Source organism: Daphnia magna, linkage group LG7 (assembly GCF_020631705.1).
Source record: "Daphnia magna isolate NIES linkage group LG7, ASM2063170v1.1, whole genome shotgun sequence".
Lineage (NCBI taxonomy): Eukaryota > Metazoa > Arthropoda > Branchiopoda > Diplostraca > Daphniidae > Daphnia > Daphnia magna.
This window is the reverse complement of record NC_059188.1, coordinates 5,759,610-5,781,438: the sequence shown is the minus strand read 5'-3', so window position 1 is coordinate 5,781,438 and position 21,829 is coordinate 5,759,610. Positions and strand designations below refer to the sequence as shown.

General features: G+C 39.3%; 2 pseudogenes; one reads left to right on the top strand and one right to left on the bottom strand.

Annotated features, from left to right (window-relative positions):
• Positions 1-8,007: 8,007 nt before the first annotated feature.
• On the bottom strand, positions 8,008-11,464 carry LOC116926938 (annotated as a pseudogene).
• A 6,810-nt stretch (positions 11,465-18,274) lies between these two features.
• Positions 18,275-21,110, top strand: LOC116926091 (annotated as a pseudogene).
• Positions 21,111-21,829: the final 719 nt, after the last annotated feature.

The following is a 21,829-nucleotide window of genomic DNA, read 5'->3' as shown; positions in this document are numbered from 1 at the left end:
ATCGATTCCAACGAGCGCTCATTGTACAAGCTCCAGCAGAAGGTACTAGAAGTAACGAAGCCTCTTCTCTTTTTAGCGAATGAGCGAGTAGAGAAGGAATCCCACCACGAGGCTATTAGGGATGCTCTCCAGCTGTTAGGTAACTCCTTTCACGAGATTACGCAGCAACGGCGCCATAATATTCTACGCCAGACTAGCCCATCCTTTGTATATCTACTTAATAATCCCGACAACTTCGATCCAGACCAGTCCAGTGAGCTTTTCGGTGCCTCATTTATACGCTCGATGGTTAGATCGGCAGACACTCAAGCCAAGTTGGGCAACCTAAGCCGGGAAGGGCAACTTCATCACAATGGCGGTAAAACCAACTCGAGAGAGAGTCGTTTTTTTGGCCGAAGAGGCCACGATCACAGCGGGGAAAGCTTCGTCTATGACCGCGGGCAAGGAGGTGCCGACAGCTACCATATCGCCTACAGCACTAACCAGAGAGCAGGATTCAATGGACAGCAGGATCGAGATGAACGCAGCAGCCAGCAGGTGAATCCAACCGTTAACTTCAATCCCGGTCCATCAGGATTCAACGCCACTCGAGGAGGGTATGTTATGATTGGTAAGCGGAATTTTTTTTATTCCTAAGAAAGCGGGTGGGTTCAGACCAGTGATTAATTTAAAAGAACTGAATTGCTTCATCGTTCACCATCACTTCAAGATGGAAGGTCTTGTGCACATGAGGCATCTAATGAGGCCAAACATATGGATGGCTAAATTAGATCTTCAGGATGCATACCTAACAGTGCCCGTTCACGCCACAGATCAGCATTATTTACAATTCATTTGGGGAGGTAAGATCTTTCAGTTTACGTGTTTAGCCTTTGGCTTATCTCCGGCACCATGGGCTTTCACAAAGCTGTTGAAGCCAGTTGTCTCCTTTCTTCGGGAGCAAGGCATTAAGATTATAGTTTACCTCGATGACTTCTTAATTTTGAATGTAAGTAGAAGTAAACTGGCCCAGCAGGTAGACACAGTAAAGAATCTTCTTCATTCGTTAGGTTTTGTAATCAATTTGGAGAAATCTAGGCCGGTTCCCACACAGGTAATGGAATTCCTAGGCTTAGAGGTAGATTTCCAGGCAATGTCACTTTCCCACTCAACTTCAAAGCGAGCGGCGATCATAGCACTCAGTAAAAAACTAAAAAGCGGCACAGGAGCGTCATTACGAGATCTGGCAACTCTTCTAGGTAATTTCGCCTGGGCCGCCGTTTCCGTCCCTTTCGCTCCGGCTCATGTGCGGGGGATCCAGTATCTCTATATCGCCGGGCTCAAATACGCGAGAGGGGTAATGCAATCGAAAGTTTTGATCGACAAAAATGCAAGGGAGGACATTGAATGGTGGATCGAAAATCTTATGTCGTGTACAGGCATATCATTGGCAAGGCAGGCGCCCACACTAGTTATATTTTCTGATGCCTCCCTGTCGGGCTGGGGAGCGGTATGTAACGGTGTCCGGACAGGGGGACCGTGGACGGCCGACGAATCGAACGCCCACATCAACATTTTGGAATTGCGGGCAGCCTATTTTGCCCTGCAGAGTTATGCTGATTTATCAAGAGACTGCCTTGTTGTCCTAAAAATGGACAACTCTACAGCCGTTTACTATATTAATAAATTAGGGGGTTCTAAATGTCTCGCCTTATGCAAGATAGCTCTGCTGAAAGCAGCTTGGTGCGAGAAGCGACGTGTTACCCTTCAGCCTTCAAGGAGCGCGTACCGCTCCCGATGGACAATTGAAATTATATAAGGAAAGGAGGAAGACTTAAACAGTCTTCTTGCCAACCCTTTAATTATCAAGTTGAACAAGCTTTAATCATCAAGTTTCCTTTGTTTGTTTTCTTTCAGTTTTCATCAAAATCGTGGAGGGAGTCGCTTCAGAGGAGCGCCTAACTAAATCTCCGTTGGCCACTGGTAGACAAGACCACAGAGGAAGAAAGGTCTGGAGTTAGAACTGGTGAACACCTTACTTCGCGCGCTTTGCATACTACGCCCTAATTTTTCTTTTCTTTTCCCCTTTGGGGGCTACAAAGAGCTATTAAATAAATTGTTCAACACTGTTTAAGTCTTCATCCTCCTTTCCTTATATAATTTCAATTGTCCATCGGGAGCGCTACGCGCTCCCTCGAACAATTTCCAATTAATGCGTCGTTCCTTCCCTCCAATCCAATATGGAAATTCAAGTTCGTACATTTTTATTTTCGTCATTTGGCATTGGTTTTTGCATGGTTGTTAGGGCTGTTAATACCGATAACGGAGTCGATACCGATAGTATTGCTGCTAGCGTTACTTAGGTTCGTGAACAGCAAAAACTGTAACGACAGACGAAGTTTCGCTATGGGAATATCGCTAGCGACGCTACTATCGGTATCGATTTCGCAACCAGCTAGATTCTATGCAGTAATAAAGATTGCTTATGTTTTCGGTTGTAAACCAAGCTAAAGTTACTAATTTAAAAAAAGTTTTCTTTTTCGTTTAGCTGATACATATCTTCCTGAAATTCTGTTAACGAAATTCCATCAACTCCGCCAAGAACAAAAAGAACTACTGGACCAGGTTTTGGTAAATAGGAATGGACTAATCGTTGAATACAACGAAACCATTTCGGCGATGCTTGGTTGCAACACAAATGTTAGCATTTTGGGAAGTGAAGAACAAGCAAAAAGTACATTGCTTTATCTCCTTAAATATGTGACAAAGCCTCCTACTGAAATTACGCATAGCATTAGCCTTATCCATCACGCAAAACGAACAATTGAAAACTATCCGTCAGTGGCAGAAGATAGCGGAACTGATAAACGGACGGCTATGCATCTTCTGAACCGAGTTACCAATCAAATCAGTAGCACTATCGAAGTTTCTTCGTCATTTACTTCGCTTGCTATTTCAGGTCATTTCAAATTTGAGCGCTCTTTTTTCCAATTTGATAAATGTTATTTCTTAGATGGACCGGCCGAATTTACGTCTTGCTCTTTTTTTAAAGTTTATGTTCACGAAGCTTTTAAGTTTGTGGAAGAGCACCCTGATTACGCCGCTTCAATAATTTCAATTGATAATGCTCAAGAGTTTGAAAATTTGCCTGGAGATGAATTTGAAGAAGAGGAGCCGAGTGATGACGAGGAGTTGGCTAGTTCTGATGAAACAACTAATTCAGCCAATGGTGAAATGAATGATTTAGATGTCCTTTTTGACGAAGAAAGTGAACCTCTAGTGTTTACACCAAGTGAAGAAAACAGTGATCATAACGAAGACCATTCAACTGCAGTCATTTACACTGGAATAACTGAAAAATTGCTGTACCACAGCATATTCACTACTCTCACCGGAACCGGACCAGAACTCCACGATTACAATCTTTATGAGTTTGCTTCCATTGTCGATGTAGTTCCGAAAAAAGTCAGTAGCCGTACCAATCATCACTTTGAGTCCCGAGGACTCAGTTGAAGATAATCAGTTTTATCAAGAGGTAGATTAAATATTAATTTTTTTGTAAACCTTTTTCATAACCCCACAATTCAATAATTTATTATTAGTTCAATGATCAAAGCCGAAGTGTTGGACGTCCATGAAATGGCTATTTTAATTTTGCTACAACACACCCGCTTTATGCCACGCATCAAATCCGCCTCCGATCAAAGATGAAGGTGCCGATTCCGAAATATACCCCAAAGCCACCACCGATAAAACCAGCTAAACTTACTGAAGCCTGGAAAAAGCATGCAAGGTTATTTGCTCGTTATTTTTTTATATTATTTCGACCGTAAAGGTATAATTTTATTGATGTTTTATTGGTTATAAGGAAAAATAATGTGTAATTTTAAGCGAATCGGCGCGGTGTCCCCCCTCTGGCATACTCCCAGTACCACCCGCTGAACCTTTGTTCAGCGCGCGCTTGTAAGTACAAAGTAGAGGGTGGTACTGGGAGTATGCCAGAGGGAAGACACCGCGCCGATTCGCTTAAAATTACACATGTGTCGACAAAAAATTAATTCAGGGAATTCATTTCATAAGTTAGTACCAGGGGATTTCTAGCATCTAAAGAGGAATGAAATCCACATCAATGCCAACAAACGGCATGCAAATGGTTCAAGCTGTTTGTGTACAATTAAAGAAATAAAAACACCCTTTCTCCATAAGCTAACATGTAAGAAACACCATGTTCAAAGATAGCTGGGTTTTACTTTGATGGGAAAACCAGCAATCAGAAAAAATTTTTCAATCTCACCAATAAATAGAAAATATTTTTAGCTATTAAGCGATATAAATGTATAAGAAATAGCTTATACGTTTGACCAGAATAAGCGGGTCGGAGTCGTGCGCTTTTAACACGGGCGCTTATGGTAAAACGCACAAGCGTTCAAAGTGAATGATGATTACTGTACGTGTAGGCGGACGTATACTTCAGGCTCCAGTTGATTATTCCACAAAGCATCCCATCCTGCTTCCAGCCGATCAACTCCTGACGCAGCGCATTGTATGGGATCATCACACATGGAATCTCCACATTAAATCTGAAAGATTGTTGGCGGATTTACGTTCACGTTACTGGATAATCTCTGGACGTAACGTAATCAAATCGGTTGTCAACACCTGCTGGCCTTGCAAGCGGAGATCATCGAAACCCATTCCGCCACTCATGGCATCGTTACCAGTTCACAGGCTTACTCCATATCTTCCCCCTTTCGCATATACGGGAATCGATTACTTCGGCCCTCTAACGGTACGAGTCGGTGGAAGAGGATGTAGACACGAGAAACGTTGGGTATGCCTGTTTACGTGCCTAACAACTAGAGCCGTTCATCTAGAAGTATCCGACGGCCTCAGTCTCGAAGAATTCATGCTATGTTTCACTCGGTTCGTGAGTTTACGTGGAAAGCCGAACGTTGTTTACAGTGACAACGGAACTAATCTCGTAGCTGGGGAACAAGAACTCCGACAAGCTCTAATGGAGTTAGTCAAACAACACCAGGAGTTGCAGTCGAAGATGGCATGCCTTCTCTCCTCCTCACGGACCCCATTTCGGTGGAGTTTGGGAAAGGCTCGTGCAATCGTGCAAGCGAGCCATGAAGGTCAGCGTCGGGAATCGTTTAGTCACCGATCGGGTCCTAAGAACGGTGATTGCAGAAGTAGCAGCCCTTTTGAACGCTCGGCCACTAACCCACCTCAGCATGGATCCAGAAGATCCCGACCCGTTAACGCCGAATCACTTTCTTCATGGAGGAGCCCGTCCCTACGTGCCGCTAAAGTTGGGAGATGCTGAGAACATGGACGTCACAGCAAAACAATTTCTCCAAAGCCAGGCCATCATACAACATTTTTGGAACAGATGGCTTCGTGAATACGTTCCACACCTGACGGAAAGGAGAAAATGGTCGGAAAATCGGCCAAACGTTACCGTCGGAAACCTAGTACTCGTCATTGAGCCGAATACTCTACGTGGACAGTGGCCGTTGGGAAAAGTGATAGAGGTTCTCCCCAGTGACTCTGATAACGTTGTACGAGTGGTAAAAGTGCAAATCAGCAACCACAAAAACCCCTGTATTCGTCCAGTGACTAAGCTCTGTGTTATGGCTACGGCCAAAGAGCAGGACGTTTACGTAGAAAATGAAAAAATTGGGTCATCTGAGTAAAAATCGAGATCGTTAGGTCAAAATGTAATGTAAATAGTCAATTCTTGTATAAAAGTAAAAAAAGGGGTATAAATTGTAAAATGGTAAAATTGTAAAATTGTAAAATGTCTAATGTCAAAATGTAAAATGTAAAATGGTTTATATAGTCATATGTAACAATGTAAAAAATGTGAATCCCAAAACCGCAGTGTAAAATTTCCGATGGCAACGCCACCTATACTTAGTTCAAAGGGCAAAGGCAAAATTAGGTCGCCTACTGTTTAACCCTTGAACTTAGGGAAACTGTTTAGTCCTTGACGAACATTAGACGACAGTTGCTCTTAAGTTCTCGTACTATCAACACCAAAGTGACCATTGCCGACTCAACATCATGGCTGAAAATCTGTGCCCATCCGTCTCAGCCGTCAAAGAAAAGTTAAAAGTTTCCCGTGAACGTGAAGAGGAGTGTTCGTCCAATCTTCATCTCCGTCGACAAGATTTACTGAGGACGCGAACGGCGGCTATCGACGTGGTTTTGGCCCACCAAAAGGCCATCGTTCAACTCGACCAGGAACTCGAAGAAAACTCCAAGGACATAAAGAACGTGCACGTCCACTTCATGTCCGAACGGGAAACCATCCTTAACAGCTTTGTTGGATCCCTGTTAAAGGAAAAGAAGAAAGCAGCCGAAGTCCAGCCGAACGCCCCACAGTTTGTCGCGCCCCGTCACACCCCGACGATCGTGTGCTTCCTGAGGACCCACCTAAATCAGCCGGGCATGGTGTCCTGCGGCCGCAAGATCAGGGAGTGTGATGGCTTCATGCTGCTGACTAACCGGGAGCGGATGGAGCTGCTGTTCGCACAGCACCGATGTTTTGGCTGTTTTCTCCCGCTGTCCGTCGCTGGTCATTTGAAGTTGGCCGATTGTCCCCATCCGCGCTTCTGTGCCATGTGCGGGACCAATGACCACCACCAAATTCTCTGCGCACCAAGGCGGGTGTATCAGGGAATCATCCCTGAATAAACGTAGCCGTGGATTCTAAACGTGGCGAGCTTTGTTGTTTTTTTTTGTTGTTTTGTTGTTTCTTTTTTGTGTTTATTTTAGTACCTGTGGACAGGTGGGCCCGCTGTCACTTACAGTGCTGCCCTCACGGGCAGGATTGTAGGTGGCGAGGGCCTTCGGTTTGTGTTTATGTTGGAAGTGGCCCTTGCCCCCTTTGTTCAGTGTGTGTTTTTCAGTAGAGTATAACGTAACGGTCGTGAACGAGGATCTCTCGTTTACCTCCCCCGTAATCCAGTCTAAATTTTAAGTTCCCAATTTTTCTCTCTCTCTCTTTGTTCTCCCTTTTTTCAACAAAGAATAAAGCCGTGCGTTTTCCCTCAAGTCATATTTTTCATCTTCATTATTTTTCATCCTCCATCCCACATCTTTTCTGTTACAACGTCTCCACTGCACGTGAGCGTTAGTAACACATTACGAGACCAATTTTTACTTAATTTAGCTTTGCAATACATTCGTTCCTCTTGTTTGTCGGAAGTGAGGCCACTGAGGAGTATTGCCGTAAGTTCAACAAGCTTTTCGACATGCTGAACTCTTGGAAACCGAAACAAGTTAACGATAGGGCACCACTTACTATTTCAAACCTGCCAGAAAAAGAAAAAGAACTTCAAGGATTGCAAAAATTCCTTAAATCATTGCAATTTACTACGGGTAAATTTGTGAGTACCAGCAGGAGAAAATCAGTTGTAATTGGCTTTACAGCAACAATCACATCTACTATCGCACTTCCATGGGATTTGTTGACTCAACCTCTTCCATTAGATTATGTATGCACTAGACTTACTCAGCAAGATCCACTCGAGCATTTCTTTAGCATTATTCGATTGAGGGGTAGGTTGAATAATAACCCAACTGCAATTCAAGTGAAATATATAATGAGAAAACTTCTCGTTATAAAAAGTGGTGGCGTGACAGCTTCTGTATCATCAAACTGTTCACTTGTTCCATCACAAATATTTGAGAACCAGAATTTTCACGTAGAAAAAGATTCAATTGATGAAGAAATTGAGATTGATATGGAGATTTTCTGTAATGAGGAAGAGTTAAACGCTTCAAATATTGATGATGCATTTACAAACCAATGTCTTGCCTTCATTGCTGGGTATTGTGTAGTGAAAATTGAACGTCACTTTGATTGCATCATGTGCAGAAAAGCATTGTATGATTCTAGTGAAAACCCTTTAGATAAAGATGCAGGAAATATTTCAAATTTAAGAAAGAATAGAATTATATGTATTCCTTCAAACTCTGTGTATAGAATTGTTCTTGCTTGCGAGTCTGTTTTCCAAGTCATGTTGTCACAAGGATTAAAATATTCTCAGTGTGATTATGCTGCCCTGTTAACCCAGAAAGTACTAAAAATTATTGATGTAAATACCATGTTTCCTAGTCTTTTTCAGCATTCTAAAAAATGTGACGTTAATAACCTTGTGAAATCTGTTGCTTTGAGATTCCTTAAAGTCAGATGTTAATCTTATATCAAAGTTTTCAACCAAAATGTGTCCAAAGAAACCTCGAAACGAAATAAGTTAACTAAGCTTATATTATACAAAAATCTATAAAAGAAATTTCGTTCAGAATATTATTTATTTCACCTTTTTACACTGTGTTGACACTTTAGTTTGACACAAACCAGCTCGATGACATTAGAAAACTGAGGAATTCGTCTGCTAATGATGAAGGGAGGGCATTAGCCGCTAGATGGCGGGCCAAAATGTGTCATGGCGGCTTTAACACGGCAGTGTCTCATCTCCTTATCTCTGGAAATACCTGTAATTCTTCTAGCATCTGTTTTTTTTGCATGTTTGCAGCGTCTGCCCGAAGAGCTTTCTCGCACATGTTTGTGTTTTCTTCCAACTCCAACTCAATAGATGTATTTTCTCTTCTTCTGAAAATTTAAGTGGCTGACAAAGTTGTTCAGCTTCAGCAAAGCTTGTAGTTTCGTTATTATTTGCTGCCAAAAGCTGCTTAATTTGATCTCGCAGTGCCATAACTTCTACCATTATCGAATCTCGATTAAAATTTGTTTTTTTTATTTTTCTTGCGTGGTCAGCATATCGTAGCGTGCTTAGTGATTCCTCGTAGTTTGAGTCGGCTGGACTAACGCAAGCAATCATCAAAGTATGAGAACTACCGCCTAGGTAAAAGCGCGTATCGTTAGATTGTTGCCATACTATTGTAAGCTATTAATATTTTAACTTACTTTTTCATTGTCGTTTCCTGGGAAGTATATTTTCGTAGCACAAAAAATTGGGAAACAACTCTTTAGGAACTGAACTATGAAAAGTGTCTCTGACTATTTTCTATAGAACAAAAAGTTTTTATACGGGGTTCGTGAAGGTCGAACTACAAGAAATTCAAGTTGAAATGTTTGAAGGGTAAAGCAGTCTGTAAGACGTCAAAGGGAGAAATTACATAGAAAAGAGGGGCGTAATGTAAAAGAGGGGTTACAAGTACTTAGAAAAGAGCAACAAGGTATATATCTTGCAATAAAGAAACCTACTCCACAAAAATGAAAGAAAATGAATCCGATAAATCCCATCCCTAGAAGACTACAAATGCTACTTGACCAACTAAGAATCTTAGACGACAGGGAAACGTTCTTTTCTTTTTGGAGTGAGGAAAGAAGAGTGCTCATATGAAAAGGATTTCCAAGGTCGATGCAATGTTCTGCTTTAGCAGCAGCAATTATCTCGGCGATTGGAGCTGCTGTGCTCATCGGGTGGGAGGTTAGGGTGGGGTGTAAACTTAGGGCGAGTAGCGTATCAATTTCATACGGCAAAGTGTTGATCAAACTATGTCCTTGGATTATTACACCGGGGACAATTGGATGCCAAGAACTGTTTTTGTAGAAATGTGCTCGGCCGTTAATGTTGACGGAATTTTTGTGCCAGTAACAGGGGTTGTAGGGCGTCAGTTCCCATCCTTCAGTGTCTAAAGTGTAGTCGCAGAGTTTGGGTTGAGGACCACAGCTTGTGATTTCAGTGGTGATCGTTGAATTTTTCGGGGAGGATTGATAGACGCTGATCGATTCACCAGTGGCTATCAATTTGCTACATGCAGGTAAATTAAGGTAACTGGCAGCAAGCCATCCACTGTGTTGTGCGTAGGCAATAGCAGTTTTGTGTGCCAGCACCCGATTTTCACATTTTAGAGCTCGAATTTCTCGAGCCACTCTATTTATTCCATCGGTAGTTCGGTCTCGGGCGTATTGAGAATGTGCCGCTCCGCTGATTTCAGCCCGGATAATGTCAGCAAAATTTTCGATGCCCTTTTCTAGTGGTTTACTCGGATGAGCATTGGTGTCAGTTAAAGAATGTAAACGTAAAATAACTTTTTCCATTCCGATTACTTGTTTGTAACTTTTTTCGGATGAATTACAATATTTCTTGTTAGTTGTATTGTAAACAAAGTCAAGTTGTTGTTCGACGTCACGAATTCTTTCTATTTCACTGTTGTTAGTCAGGTAACGTTGAGCGATACCTGTTTCCACAAGCCTTAGTTTGCACTGTTGAACTTCTCTTAACGATTCTTTCCAGACAATGGTCACTAGGTTGTGAGAAACGGATCCTTTGATCCCTCCCGGTATATCGCCAATGGGTAAACTTATCGTACAGTTAGCGCACTCAGTTTCTAAAGTAACTTCTTCTAATCGACAGTTGATCAGCTGATCAGCTGTGACTTGAAGCCAGCTACTCTGCACATTTGGAATACGTTCGAACGACCACTTATTGTTTCCTAAGTAGTCCATACTTTTGCCATGGCACAATCGGGAATCTCGCATTTTTTCGCATTCATGTGCATTGACTTCTATTGGCACTCTTGATTGACTTGGAGTTTGCCAACCCCAGAAGTCAGTATAGATGTGTTTCTTTTCCAGCCACATGGTACATGAATGGCCAACAAAACGGGTGATTTGGGGAAGAGTAGAATAGACATCATAATATACTGGAATAGTAGAAATGGGGCTTATTTGATAATCACAGTCATTGCTAGTGAATTTTATGAACCCTTTTGGCTGAGAAGCCGTACAATTACAAATAGTGATGTTAAGAACATGGAGGCGACAGAAAAACGGTATGATGAGGAGAGGTAGAAGACATAATCTATGAGAAGAGTAATTTCAAAATCCATTTCAGGGATCCATTCTATGAATTATTAAGATTACTAATACAAAGTTTTTTATTTATTTATTTTATTTCGTTTTTTTATTTTTTTTATTTTTATTTTTATTTTTATTATTATTTTTTTTTTTAAACAGAGTGCTTTAAGTGATATTGTTCAACTATTACTTAAAGTTAAAGAAATCCGTTGATACGCAATAATTAGAATTTAAACACGGCTTAAAGATAGTTTAAGTGATTCGAACGGGATTTACAAAAAATAACAGCAATACAATTCCAGAATTTGACAACTGGTTTTAAAGATTCCGAGGACGTAAACCGAGGCGACGCTCTGGTTGTATGGGTAAGGTTGACGTCTCTGGAATCGGGTTGAAAGGTAACGAAATTGTTAGTGAACTAATCATTAAATTTGGAGTAGGAGGAATTGTGGGTGGGGGTCTCATCAAATTTAGAGTAGGAGTTTTTTTTTCACAAGGAATTTGTTCTAACTCAGATTGAAGGTTTGTTTCTTGGGGTAGAGGGGAAGTTTCGAGTTTATCTGCGGTTTCCTGTACGAATTTTTCGGCCTGTTTCTCAATTCTTACATCTAAAAAGTCGACACCTGATTCGTCTTTCCAGATCATTGACTCAAATAGGGGTTTTATTCGATTCACATGTACAAGCTGAGTTTGTTTTCCTACGTCTTGTTGTATTTCCACAGTACTATTGTTGCTTACTTTCAAAATTCGAAAAGGGCTGTAAAACGTGGAATGGGTTTTTTACTAAATCCTGCCAAGGGCGTTCGCATATCCAGTAAAACTTTATGTCCTACGTAAAATTTTAGCTCTTTTACGCGTTTATCGTACTGGGCTTTTTGTTGTTCACGAGCTTGGGAAAGATTGATTTTGACAAGCTGAAAGGCTTCGTGTAAGCGTTTCATAATTTGACTTTTATAGTCTGAGGGAGTAACTATTACTGGGGGAAGAGGACGGAGGAATTGATTAATCGTCATGACTGGATCACGACCGTGATTTCGAAAATATGGAGTCTCAAGTGTTGACGAGTGGACAGAATTATTAAAACGAAAACAACGGGGTCTAAAATATCCTCCCACCGCTCTGAGGGTGATACGCAGTTGTTTTCATGCGTTTAATGTTTAAAGCTTTACGAAGCGCAAAAAATAATTCAGAAGTAAAATTACTGCCTTGATCTGTAATTATTGCTTTCGGGGGACCATGATGTAAAATAATTCGTTCTACTAAGGCTTTACTAGCACTGAGGGCGGTACAGTTGGTAAGAGGAATGACTTGTATCCATTTAGAAAAGTAATGCGTGATTACTAATATATAATTGTTTCCTTGAAATGAATGCGGTTTGATTGGACCTAGAAAATCTAAGCCCAATGCTTCAAAACGTCTTGTAGCGAGGTCTAACGGGTTGAGATAGGCTTTCGTACTGTGCGCTCGATGTCCCAGCGCACAAGGTTCACAAGAAGTGCAATATTCCTTAACATCCCGTAACATGGTAGGCCAATAGTATTTGTCCCTTAGACGAAAGAATGTTCGCCTAGTTGCCATATGTCCTGACAATGGGGAATCATGGTATTCTTGTAAAAGTTGCTTTCTCAGAGAAATTGGAACAACCACTTGACAATGTTCAAAGTTTCTTCTTTTCACTGACGTAGGTTCGTAGTGTTTACATAAAAGACCATTTTCAACAAAGAAATAATCGATTTCACTGGCCCAAGAAGACATCGGGCCATCTTCTTTTTCCAAGGTTCATTTTGTTCCAAAAACGTAACGATTGCTTTGCACAGAGAATCTTTCTGCTGTTCTTGACACATTACGTTGTTGTCTGCAGGAACGGCAGATATTAGATTCATCGGTATTCTTGAAAGAAAATCAGTATTCTCGTGTACTCGACCTGGTCGGTACTGAACACTGAACTTCATATTAGATAACAAAATCGCCCATCTACCTAGTCGCTCTGTTTCGTCTTTAAAAGTCTGCAACCACTGAAGAGGCCTGTGATCGCTTACAATAACAAAAGGTTGATCTTGTAAGTAATGTTGAAAATGTTTTATCCCAAACACTACTGCTGCGGCCTCTTTTTCTATTGTCGAATACTTGATTTCCCCTTTATTGAGATGTCTGCTTGCATAGGCTATAGGTTGGTCCTTTCCGTCTTTCATCTGAGAGAGGACGGCTCCTAAGGCATAGTTACTTGAGTCCGTGTAAATCAGGAATTCCTTCGAAAAATCCGGTTATATCAAGATAGGTTATGATATTAAACATTGTCGCAAGTACTCAAAAGCTGCAATTTCATCTGTTTTCCAAGTTACACTATCAGTAGGTTTTCCTTTAGTCTGTGATAACAAGGGGTGGGTGACGGTAGAGAAATTTTGTCCAAATCGTCTGTAATAACTGGCTAGTCCCAAAAAAGATTGTAATTCTTTTACTGTACCAGGTCTTTTGTAATTCACAAGGGTTTCAATTTTAGCAGGTCTGGTTTTATTCCTTCAGCCGTGATTACGTGTCCAGGATAGGAAACGGATTGCGCTAAAAATTCACATTTTGACAATTTCATTTTTAGGTGCGCGTTTTCTAAGAGGGAAAAACAGTCTTCAAATTGGTAAAATGCTCTTTAATTGTTCTTGAAAAAATTATTATGTCGTCAAGATAAACGAGACAAATCTTTCCAATAACTCTTCGTAAAACTGAATTCATCAGTCTTTGAAACGTTCCCGGGGCGTTGGGTAAACCAATCGCCAAACGATTCCATTCGTACAAATTGTCATCGACTATGAAGGCTGTTTTTTTTTGGATTCCTCGTCGAGCTCAATTTGCCAATATCCGGAGGCTAAATCTAATGTGGAAAAATACCTGTGTTCCACCAGTAAATCTAGAACGTAGTCAATACGAGGTAAAGGAAAAGAATCTTTTTTTGTAATTGCATTTAATTTTCTAAAATCTACACACAAACGGACATCCCCTGTTTTCTTACTTACTAATTCTATCGGGGCTGCCGACGGGGACATTGAATAACGAATTATTTCATTTTGCATCAGTTCCTCGATTATATTTTTAGCTATCTCTTTTTGTTTTGGAGACGTGCGATATGCCCTTTGACGAAAAGGACGCCTGCCCTTGTCCTTGTGTGTCAATGACATGTTTTAGCTAAGTAGTATGGCCGAACTCACTTGTTTTAAAAGCAAAACGGTTATAATTATTTGTTATTAATCTACGCAAATTCTCTTTGTTTTCCTTATCTATGTCTGGAAGAGCCGAATCAACGGCTGCTGTGTTGATTGGATCTGAAGCTACGCTTATTGAAGCCATTGTTTCAACAGTCTTTCTTGAAGGTCTGGAAATACAAAGGGTTCCTAACACTGTAAGGAGAGGTAGAAATATGGTTTTATCTGTTCCATTAACAGCGACCACACGGAGCGAACGATTTGGTGTCGTAGAGATGTAGGGTTCCAGGATAAGCCCGGACGGAATATTACAACATCTAACAAAATGACAAGTATTGAGAGAGTTGAAAGGGTGAGTTTCCTCTTCTCTAGTCTCTAGGAGACTAGTGGAATTTGGAGGAATTCTCAAAGATTTGCTAATCACAAAGGAATTTTCTGTTTCCTGGAAGTGATCAATTTCCGGGACTCGGTAGATGGACTGTTGTTTTCCGTTATAGATAAACTGATGTTTCCAAAGTGCATCGCGCCCTAGAACGCAATCTTCAACAATTCCATTTACGACGATGAATTTCTGCCTAAGTGCTTGGCGTGGCGTTTCTTCTGCCACAAAAAAAGTTAACGGTGATTGTGCCTTCCGTGACGAGGCGCCTGTCATTTATGCTGAAAAGATCCACATCTACCTCTTTAGTGAAATTAATTAATTCCTTTCCTTCTTTAAGCTTATGAAAAAATGTGCTACTAATAACGCTTCTCTCGGCTCCAGTGTCAAGCAGCGCTTTTACAACAGAATTTCCTATTTTTATTCTTATCCTAGGCACTGTAGATCTTACTGCTTAACTATTTATATGATGTCGGGGCTTTTTCTTAGTTTCACCGAGGGGCTCAACGCTTACATCAGTAGTTTTTAGTTTCCCCTTTCTTCAAACGAATTGAGTTTTTTTCCATTTCCGTCATAACCCTTTGGAGGAGTGGGTTTCAAATTTTTTATCTGGGGACAAAAGTTTGCTCGATGTCCAATTTCTTTACAACCAAAACATCTATCATTAGCTTGACTCTCCCTTGCTTTACAATTGCTTATTGAGTGATAGCCACAATCGTTGTAAAAATCACAAAAATATAAATCCCCTGTTTTATTGATTGGAGGGTTTGACTGTGGTGAGCGCTGTGAAAACTCACGTTTCTTCTGGTAGATAATTGCCTTTGCATTTTCTCCATGTTTTCTTCTAAATGTTTTTGGTGAGTGTTTGATTCCACCTGGGTACTAAGGTGATTTAAAGCCTCCTTTACTTTACTCAATTCTCTATTAGGTGTGACGTATTTGACCTGAAAACCATTGAGTCTGGATCTAACTTGGGTTTCTTCTACTGCCATGGCCGTCATTTCAGCTTTTTCTATGAGTTTTTCAAAAGTTTCGAATTCTATATACTTTAGTCTGGTCTGGACGTCGAAAGACAGCTCTTCCAGAAATCTGTCCATCATGATTTGTTCTCTGGAAAAAGTTGTTGCTTTATCTATCGTGGATTTTATAGGATACGCTAAGTGGAAGGCTTTGCGTATATGATTCGCATAACGTCTCATATTCTCTTCGGGTTCCCGTTGCATATTATGAAATTCAACGCTTTGCTTAGATCTGGTCTCTGTAGAGTGGAAAAGTTTAACAAGATTCCTTCGGTAATGTCCTTTGGGCAATTTTTTTGAAAAAAATTGTCTATAGACATGTAACGTGGGCCAAAGATAAACAGATTTTGGATCCAAGATTTCTAAATTTCAATCAATTTATAGTGTTTGCTTCGTTCTCCGTCTTGTCTTCTTTCACACTTACGAGTCATGACGTCACCGTTATCAAAATAATCGGTAATAACAAGCCAAGTCTTTCAACTTACGCTTTTTTGCAGAAGCGTCAATTATTGGCTTCAATTATTGGACCAATAAACTAGTTTTAAATTAGAGAGTAATTGGCATTCAACTATAAAAAACTAATTTACAATTTACAGGAAGAGTAATCATCAATACCTTTATTATGAAGGGGGAAGCTGAATTGCAAGATAAATCTGGAAGATCACATTCCATGAAGTATGAAGAGTCACTACCATATATAATACTGCAATATGTCCACATAAGCTTCCATACGGAATCAAAACGCTTTCGTAATTTTTACCTAGCCAAAGAAAGAACACATATGAAAACTAGTAGTAAAAGCTGTCAAGAACTTTTGTTCATGGAAAAAATGTATTGTCAAAAGTAAGCATCAATACAAATGTTTAAACCAACTTGCGCGAAATTATTTTGTTATATTGCTCCAAACCACCACCAGGCGCCTCTACGGTATATTTGAAGCACTTGTGGACAAAGCCTTGGCTCTTTTAAGTCACGACCAGCTCCTGTAACACAAATTAGTCCATGAACTTTTGTAATACTAGCTTATAAAAGACAATTTTTAGTTCAATCTAATATAATTACAAAGGAACAGGAATTGAGAAAGACATGTTTACTTTGCAAACTAGATCGTGAAAACCTAGTTCGCAATCGACCGCTAGATGGCGAATGGGTAGGATTATTTTTTTACGTTCCTGCACGAATTTTTATGGGAAAACCGGTTGCCATAGTATGGCAAAAAAAACCGATTGCCATAACCATCTCCTCTTATAACTCTGCCTCTACGAAAAAAAATTATAAAAAATTACACGTCATGTCGCGCCACCCAGCGGACATCGTATCAATAGCAGAACAGCTCTTGTTATTGACACGACTTTCAGCATGTCAACTGTCAGTTTTTTCAAGCTTGTCACTACAGTTTTTGCCGTTCCCAACTAGAGAGATAGATTACAACATAATTTCCAAGAAAGTAGAAAGGTCATTCACATTTATAAGTCATTTTGATTTTGAGAAAGTTGCCGAGTCAATTTTAATAGAAAACATTATTTATTTAGTGGCTTCAGCAGTTTCTCCTTCTGAACTTTCAGCAGCCATCCATTTTTTTAGTTCTTCAGTGTGCTTGGATGCTGGATCGATCTACGATAAAATAAAAGTAAGTGAAAGGTTTTGAAATAAGCAATTTTTTTACATCTATAATTGTGACAGAATATGTGACACATTCTAGTTTTTCTCCCTTCCTAACTAGTCGCACTCCTTTGAGTCCTATAATAGTCTTCAACTCTTCTATTTTCATTTTCTGCAGGAATTGTTCAATTGTTTAGCACCCTACTTCCATCTGAAATCAAAATAAAGTTATTGTTAAGAATTTTAAAGTTGCCTTTCATACTTCTCACCTTCTTGCCTTTGTCGTCCAAAATTTTAATACTATGCTCTTCTTTGGTATAGGACTGCAGTGGTATCACCTTCTTCTTTTTTTGTAGAAGATCCCTATCACATCTAGACAAAAAAATTTGTTAATTGAAGTAAGTTTTTAAAAAAATTTCCTCACCAATTATTTCTCGATCAGCAATATCCCCAATGCTGCTAACAGACATATAATTGTAAGCTAAGTCAGGAAATTCTTCGTTTTCTTTAGCATTCACTAAACTCACCTGCAGGTTGTCAAATTTTTAATGTATTTTACAATGTGCTATTTTAAAGAAACTTACTGTAGTCGACTGTGTTGACACTAACGTTCTTTTGTTTAAGATCCTGGAGTAATCGTTAGTGCTCATAATAACTGAAACTTTTCTTATAAGGTGAACTTTTCCTACCTAAACACGAACATTTAATCAATTTATATTGTTATATATTTTGTCAAACTTACTTCAAATTTATCCACATATTTTGCAGTTTTCTCCGGGCCCCATACGGCGGTTGAAGACGGATTTCGTCACCATTTCCGTCAATCAAATTTATTATAAGGCAAGTATTCGAATGCGTTAAGAAAGTAACTTTATGAGTCACTCGACATTTAATAGGCCCTCTACAAAATTTTAATAGATAATGCTTTTTAGGATTTTCGTAGTTAAAAATGTTATCATTTACTCTAGAAAACCCAGAGGAATATCCGCAAAACCTTTTGTTGTAGGAAGTTCGCCTGAAGTAAAATGGGCACGTTTTTCGCCATTACCTTTTCCCTTTTCTTCTATCTTTCTTTTTAACGCCCTAAATGACATGGTGTTAATTAGGCAAGTCCAGAGAATTCGTGTTCATACCACTGAGAGTATGGTTTAACTAGCTTGTTTTCCTTCAACACCTTTCAGGTCGACGATGCTTAGGTAATGGTTCGTTATGCACTTTTGCTTCCCCCTCCCCTACATATTCATAATTTTGTAATCCCCTACCCGTACTTCTTTTGTAGAATATTGCAAAGCAAAGGTAGTGTTTCAGACCCTAACTCTAACTTATTTTTCATTTTCTTTGTTTTAGGACCAGTCTCAAGGCCAATTCACTGTTTTTTTCTGGTAACATAATTTATTTCATTTGGGTTTAGTTTTCCTTTTCATTTTTTAAAATTTAATCCATAACATTATTTTTAAATGTAAGGATTGACTGGAGATTCTGAAGGCCAAGGCTATTTCCCTCTTTCCAGTAACGTATTTAAATTGATTTGAAAATGCCTCCAAAAGGTAGGAAAACTATAAATTCGAGGAAATGATCATTCGCCTCAAAAAATAATAAAAAACGAAAAGTATACCTGATTCAATTTTTTTGATTTAATATAATAATTAATTTTCTTTCTGCTTCTTAATTTCAATATTTAGACCGCTAAAAATTCCGCTTCAAATTCTCAGGGATTGCAGGAAAATAATTTTGTTGACATTGAAGTTGAGGTAAACCTGTTCTTCAACGTGAGATTTTACTGTTTTTTGTTTACTCTTATTAAATTTATTTTATTAAGGTGGGTGAAGGTTTTATTGAACTTGGTGAAATGATCACAGAAGCAAATCAAAATCTTCCATTAGAGATTAAAGTATTGTCGTCAAGTATTCAAGATCCAATATTTAACCTGCATCCCGTATTGTCGTCAAATACGCAAGCTCCTATATTAAACCTTCATTATAAAGAGACACCATCTGCCCAACAACTAGTGAATTTTGAAAAAGACCCATTAGTTGCTTTATTAGCTTTGGCTGTAAATTCTGGACAAAACAAATTTTCCGCGTCAGCTAAGCTTTATGGGTCTACTCCGGAAGAAGAAAGAAATTTACTTGAAGAACAGAAACGTGAAATTGAAGGGAATTTTGACATTCATGATCGCGGTAGAATCATCGATGAATTTCAGCAGTGTTTTGACAAAGACTCCCTTCTTTTGGGCTGTGCTTGTTGCGGAATTAGAGCTTTCCAAATGAACAAAATGCTCTACCATCCAGTTCCTGTCACTGAATTAGATTTGCTTAAATTAAACGAAGAACGTCAATTGTTGTTTTACGCAATACCCCACCCATATCAGCTATCTGTTAGCGTATACCTTTCGAGTTCAGGTTTTCTTTCACCTAACCTTACCTAACCATAGTTCCGTCAATTAATTTTGGGCTTTGAATTGGTTATTTGTTTCAACAGGTAAACTTTATCATCTTCATCCTGAACTGGTAAAAGACGGTATTGCTTCACTTTGTTCTACTTGTCACCGAAATATCACAAGTAGTAAACCGAAAATTCCAAAACTCTGTATCGCTGCTGGTATTGACTTTGGTCATCCTGGTCGATTAGGACTTCCGCAGTTAACTCTTTCAGAAGAACTTCTTTTTGCCGCAGTCGTCAATATGTCTCAATTTTGAAACTTGTCGGATATAATACTTCCGAACGACAAAAAGCAAAAAAGGTCACGTGATTACGTACCCCCAACCAGATGGCACTACAAAATTGGCGGAACTTCAGAGATTGAATTCAAATTTTGGTAATCAATAATTTTTTAAACTATAATTACTATGTTGTACTAACCTAACCTAACCTATCTAAACCTAACCTAAACTTTCCAACGACCTTATTATTTATCTAAATTTATATTTATTATTTATAGATGGAAGAGAGTATCCTCGAACGGAAAATTTCGGTGAATTTCTCTCGATTTGTTTGATCGGTTCTCGACTAAAATTCGACTCTTTAATTCCAACTCGTTTCGGAGACGTCAATGAACTGCGCGTCCGAGTCGATGTTGTCTATCTTTGGCTTCATGCTCTTAAACATCTCAACCCTTTATATCGCAATGCTTCTATCATTGAAACAGAAGCAATGCATATGAAGTTGCAAAACATTTTGGTAGAATTAATCGAAAATGCTTCAATAGTTGACACAGAAACTGAAATTAAAATTGATCGTTCGGTAACCCCAGAAGGATCATCTGATGTGCCAACAGATGAAATTCGAGATTCTGATAAAAATCCAGACATGCCAATGCCCGTTTCTCTCCTAACACTTTTTTTGCCTGTAACTACGGACCAAACACAATCTGTTAGGATAGCTTTAAGGGGTCTTTTAGGTATTTTTTTATTGTCTATATTCACGTAAACCCATACCGATTTTCAGTGATTCTTTTATTTGATATATTTTCAGAAACCTTAGATACATCTGCAAACGTTAATGTTCTACATTCGTTCCATGGAGAACCCCTAAATTCCGAAAACGTGAATGAAGAGATTGACCAACATATAAGCCAGGTAACTTTTATAATAGTGTTTTGTTGGCTTGAGATACTTTGAAAAGGCGTTCTTAAAAGTAACGCCGATACTGAAGCGTTACTATATCAAGAGCGGCATTAAACCGATATCGATTCCGCTACCGGTATTAACAACACAACTTTTACTGTTCCAATATTTTCTTTATTTTTCAGATTCATATCGAGAGTGAAGCTTCACCCTTCAATGAATTTGAAGAAAATGACAGGCTGTTTTATTCATCGTTTCCATTTCTCTTCATTTTGGGCTGTGGGCTTGAATCAAGTGTAACTGTGTCTTCATCTTACGTGAGACACATGATGTTTCAATTTACTGGAAGTTTTTCATCATGTATTCGTCTCATCTTTGTTCTATTCGACTAGCTTCAACGTCACGCAGCTTCTCGCGTAATCGCTTCCAGGGTTAAGTGCAATCCAATATCGTTTGACACTTTTTCCAAGTGGGTTAATGATCCAGCATTTATTAATCAGTTGAAAGAAACAGCAAAAGATCCTAAATCAACTTCTTCTTTGAAGTTTTTAAACAAATTAAACGTACACATCAAGTCGTGCACTTCAAGAATTCCATTCACTTCAAGTCAATGAGCAGCTTCTTTATCAAACCTAATTGGAATGCGTTACATGTTTGGACTTCCTAGTATATTTTTTACTTACGCTCCAGATGATGTAAATGCACCTTAAATATCAGACTCTCTTTACCTAAGAAAGATAACAATAATTTCCCTGCTGATGGAACCGGCTTATCAGAAGCAATTCAAAATAATGCTGCATTTTTTCAAGAAATACCTATCATTCCTCACCATTTACGATTTCTTTTGGCAAAAGGACCTCTTGCTGCTGCCGAAATCTTTAGACTTTTAACCGAAACGGTTTTTACCACTCTGCTTGGGACCCAAACAGAGCATTCTTCCAAAAAAGGCTTACAGTGCCATTACCGAGCAGAAGTTCTGGAGTTTTTGGTGTTCCGATTGCCTCATTTGGATGTGTAGAAGAAAAGGCCAGAGGTTCGCTACATTTACATGTAGTTTATTGGGGAAGTTTGTAATGCCAGCTACTTCAAAATTCAGCCATCTATCCAGAACTCTTATGTACCGTTGCCAAAGCAATCGATGAGATGTTTAAGGCTGAAGTAGATTTGGCAGTCCACGTAGAACAGTTAATCGACAAATTCAACGGAGTAATGCCAATTAAACCTTCACTCTTAAAAGCACATCATCCTTT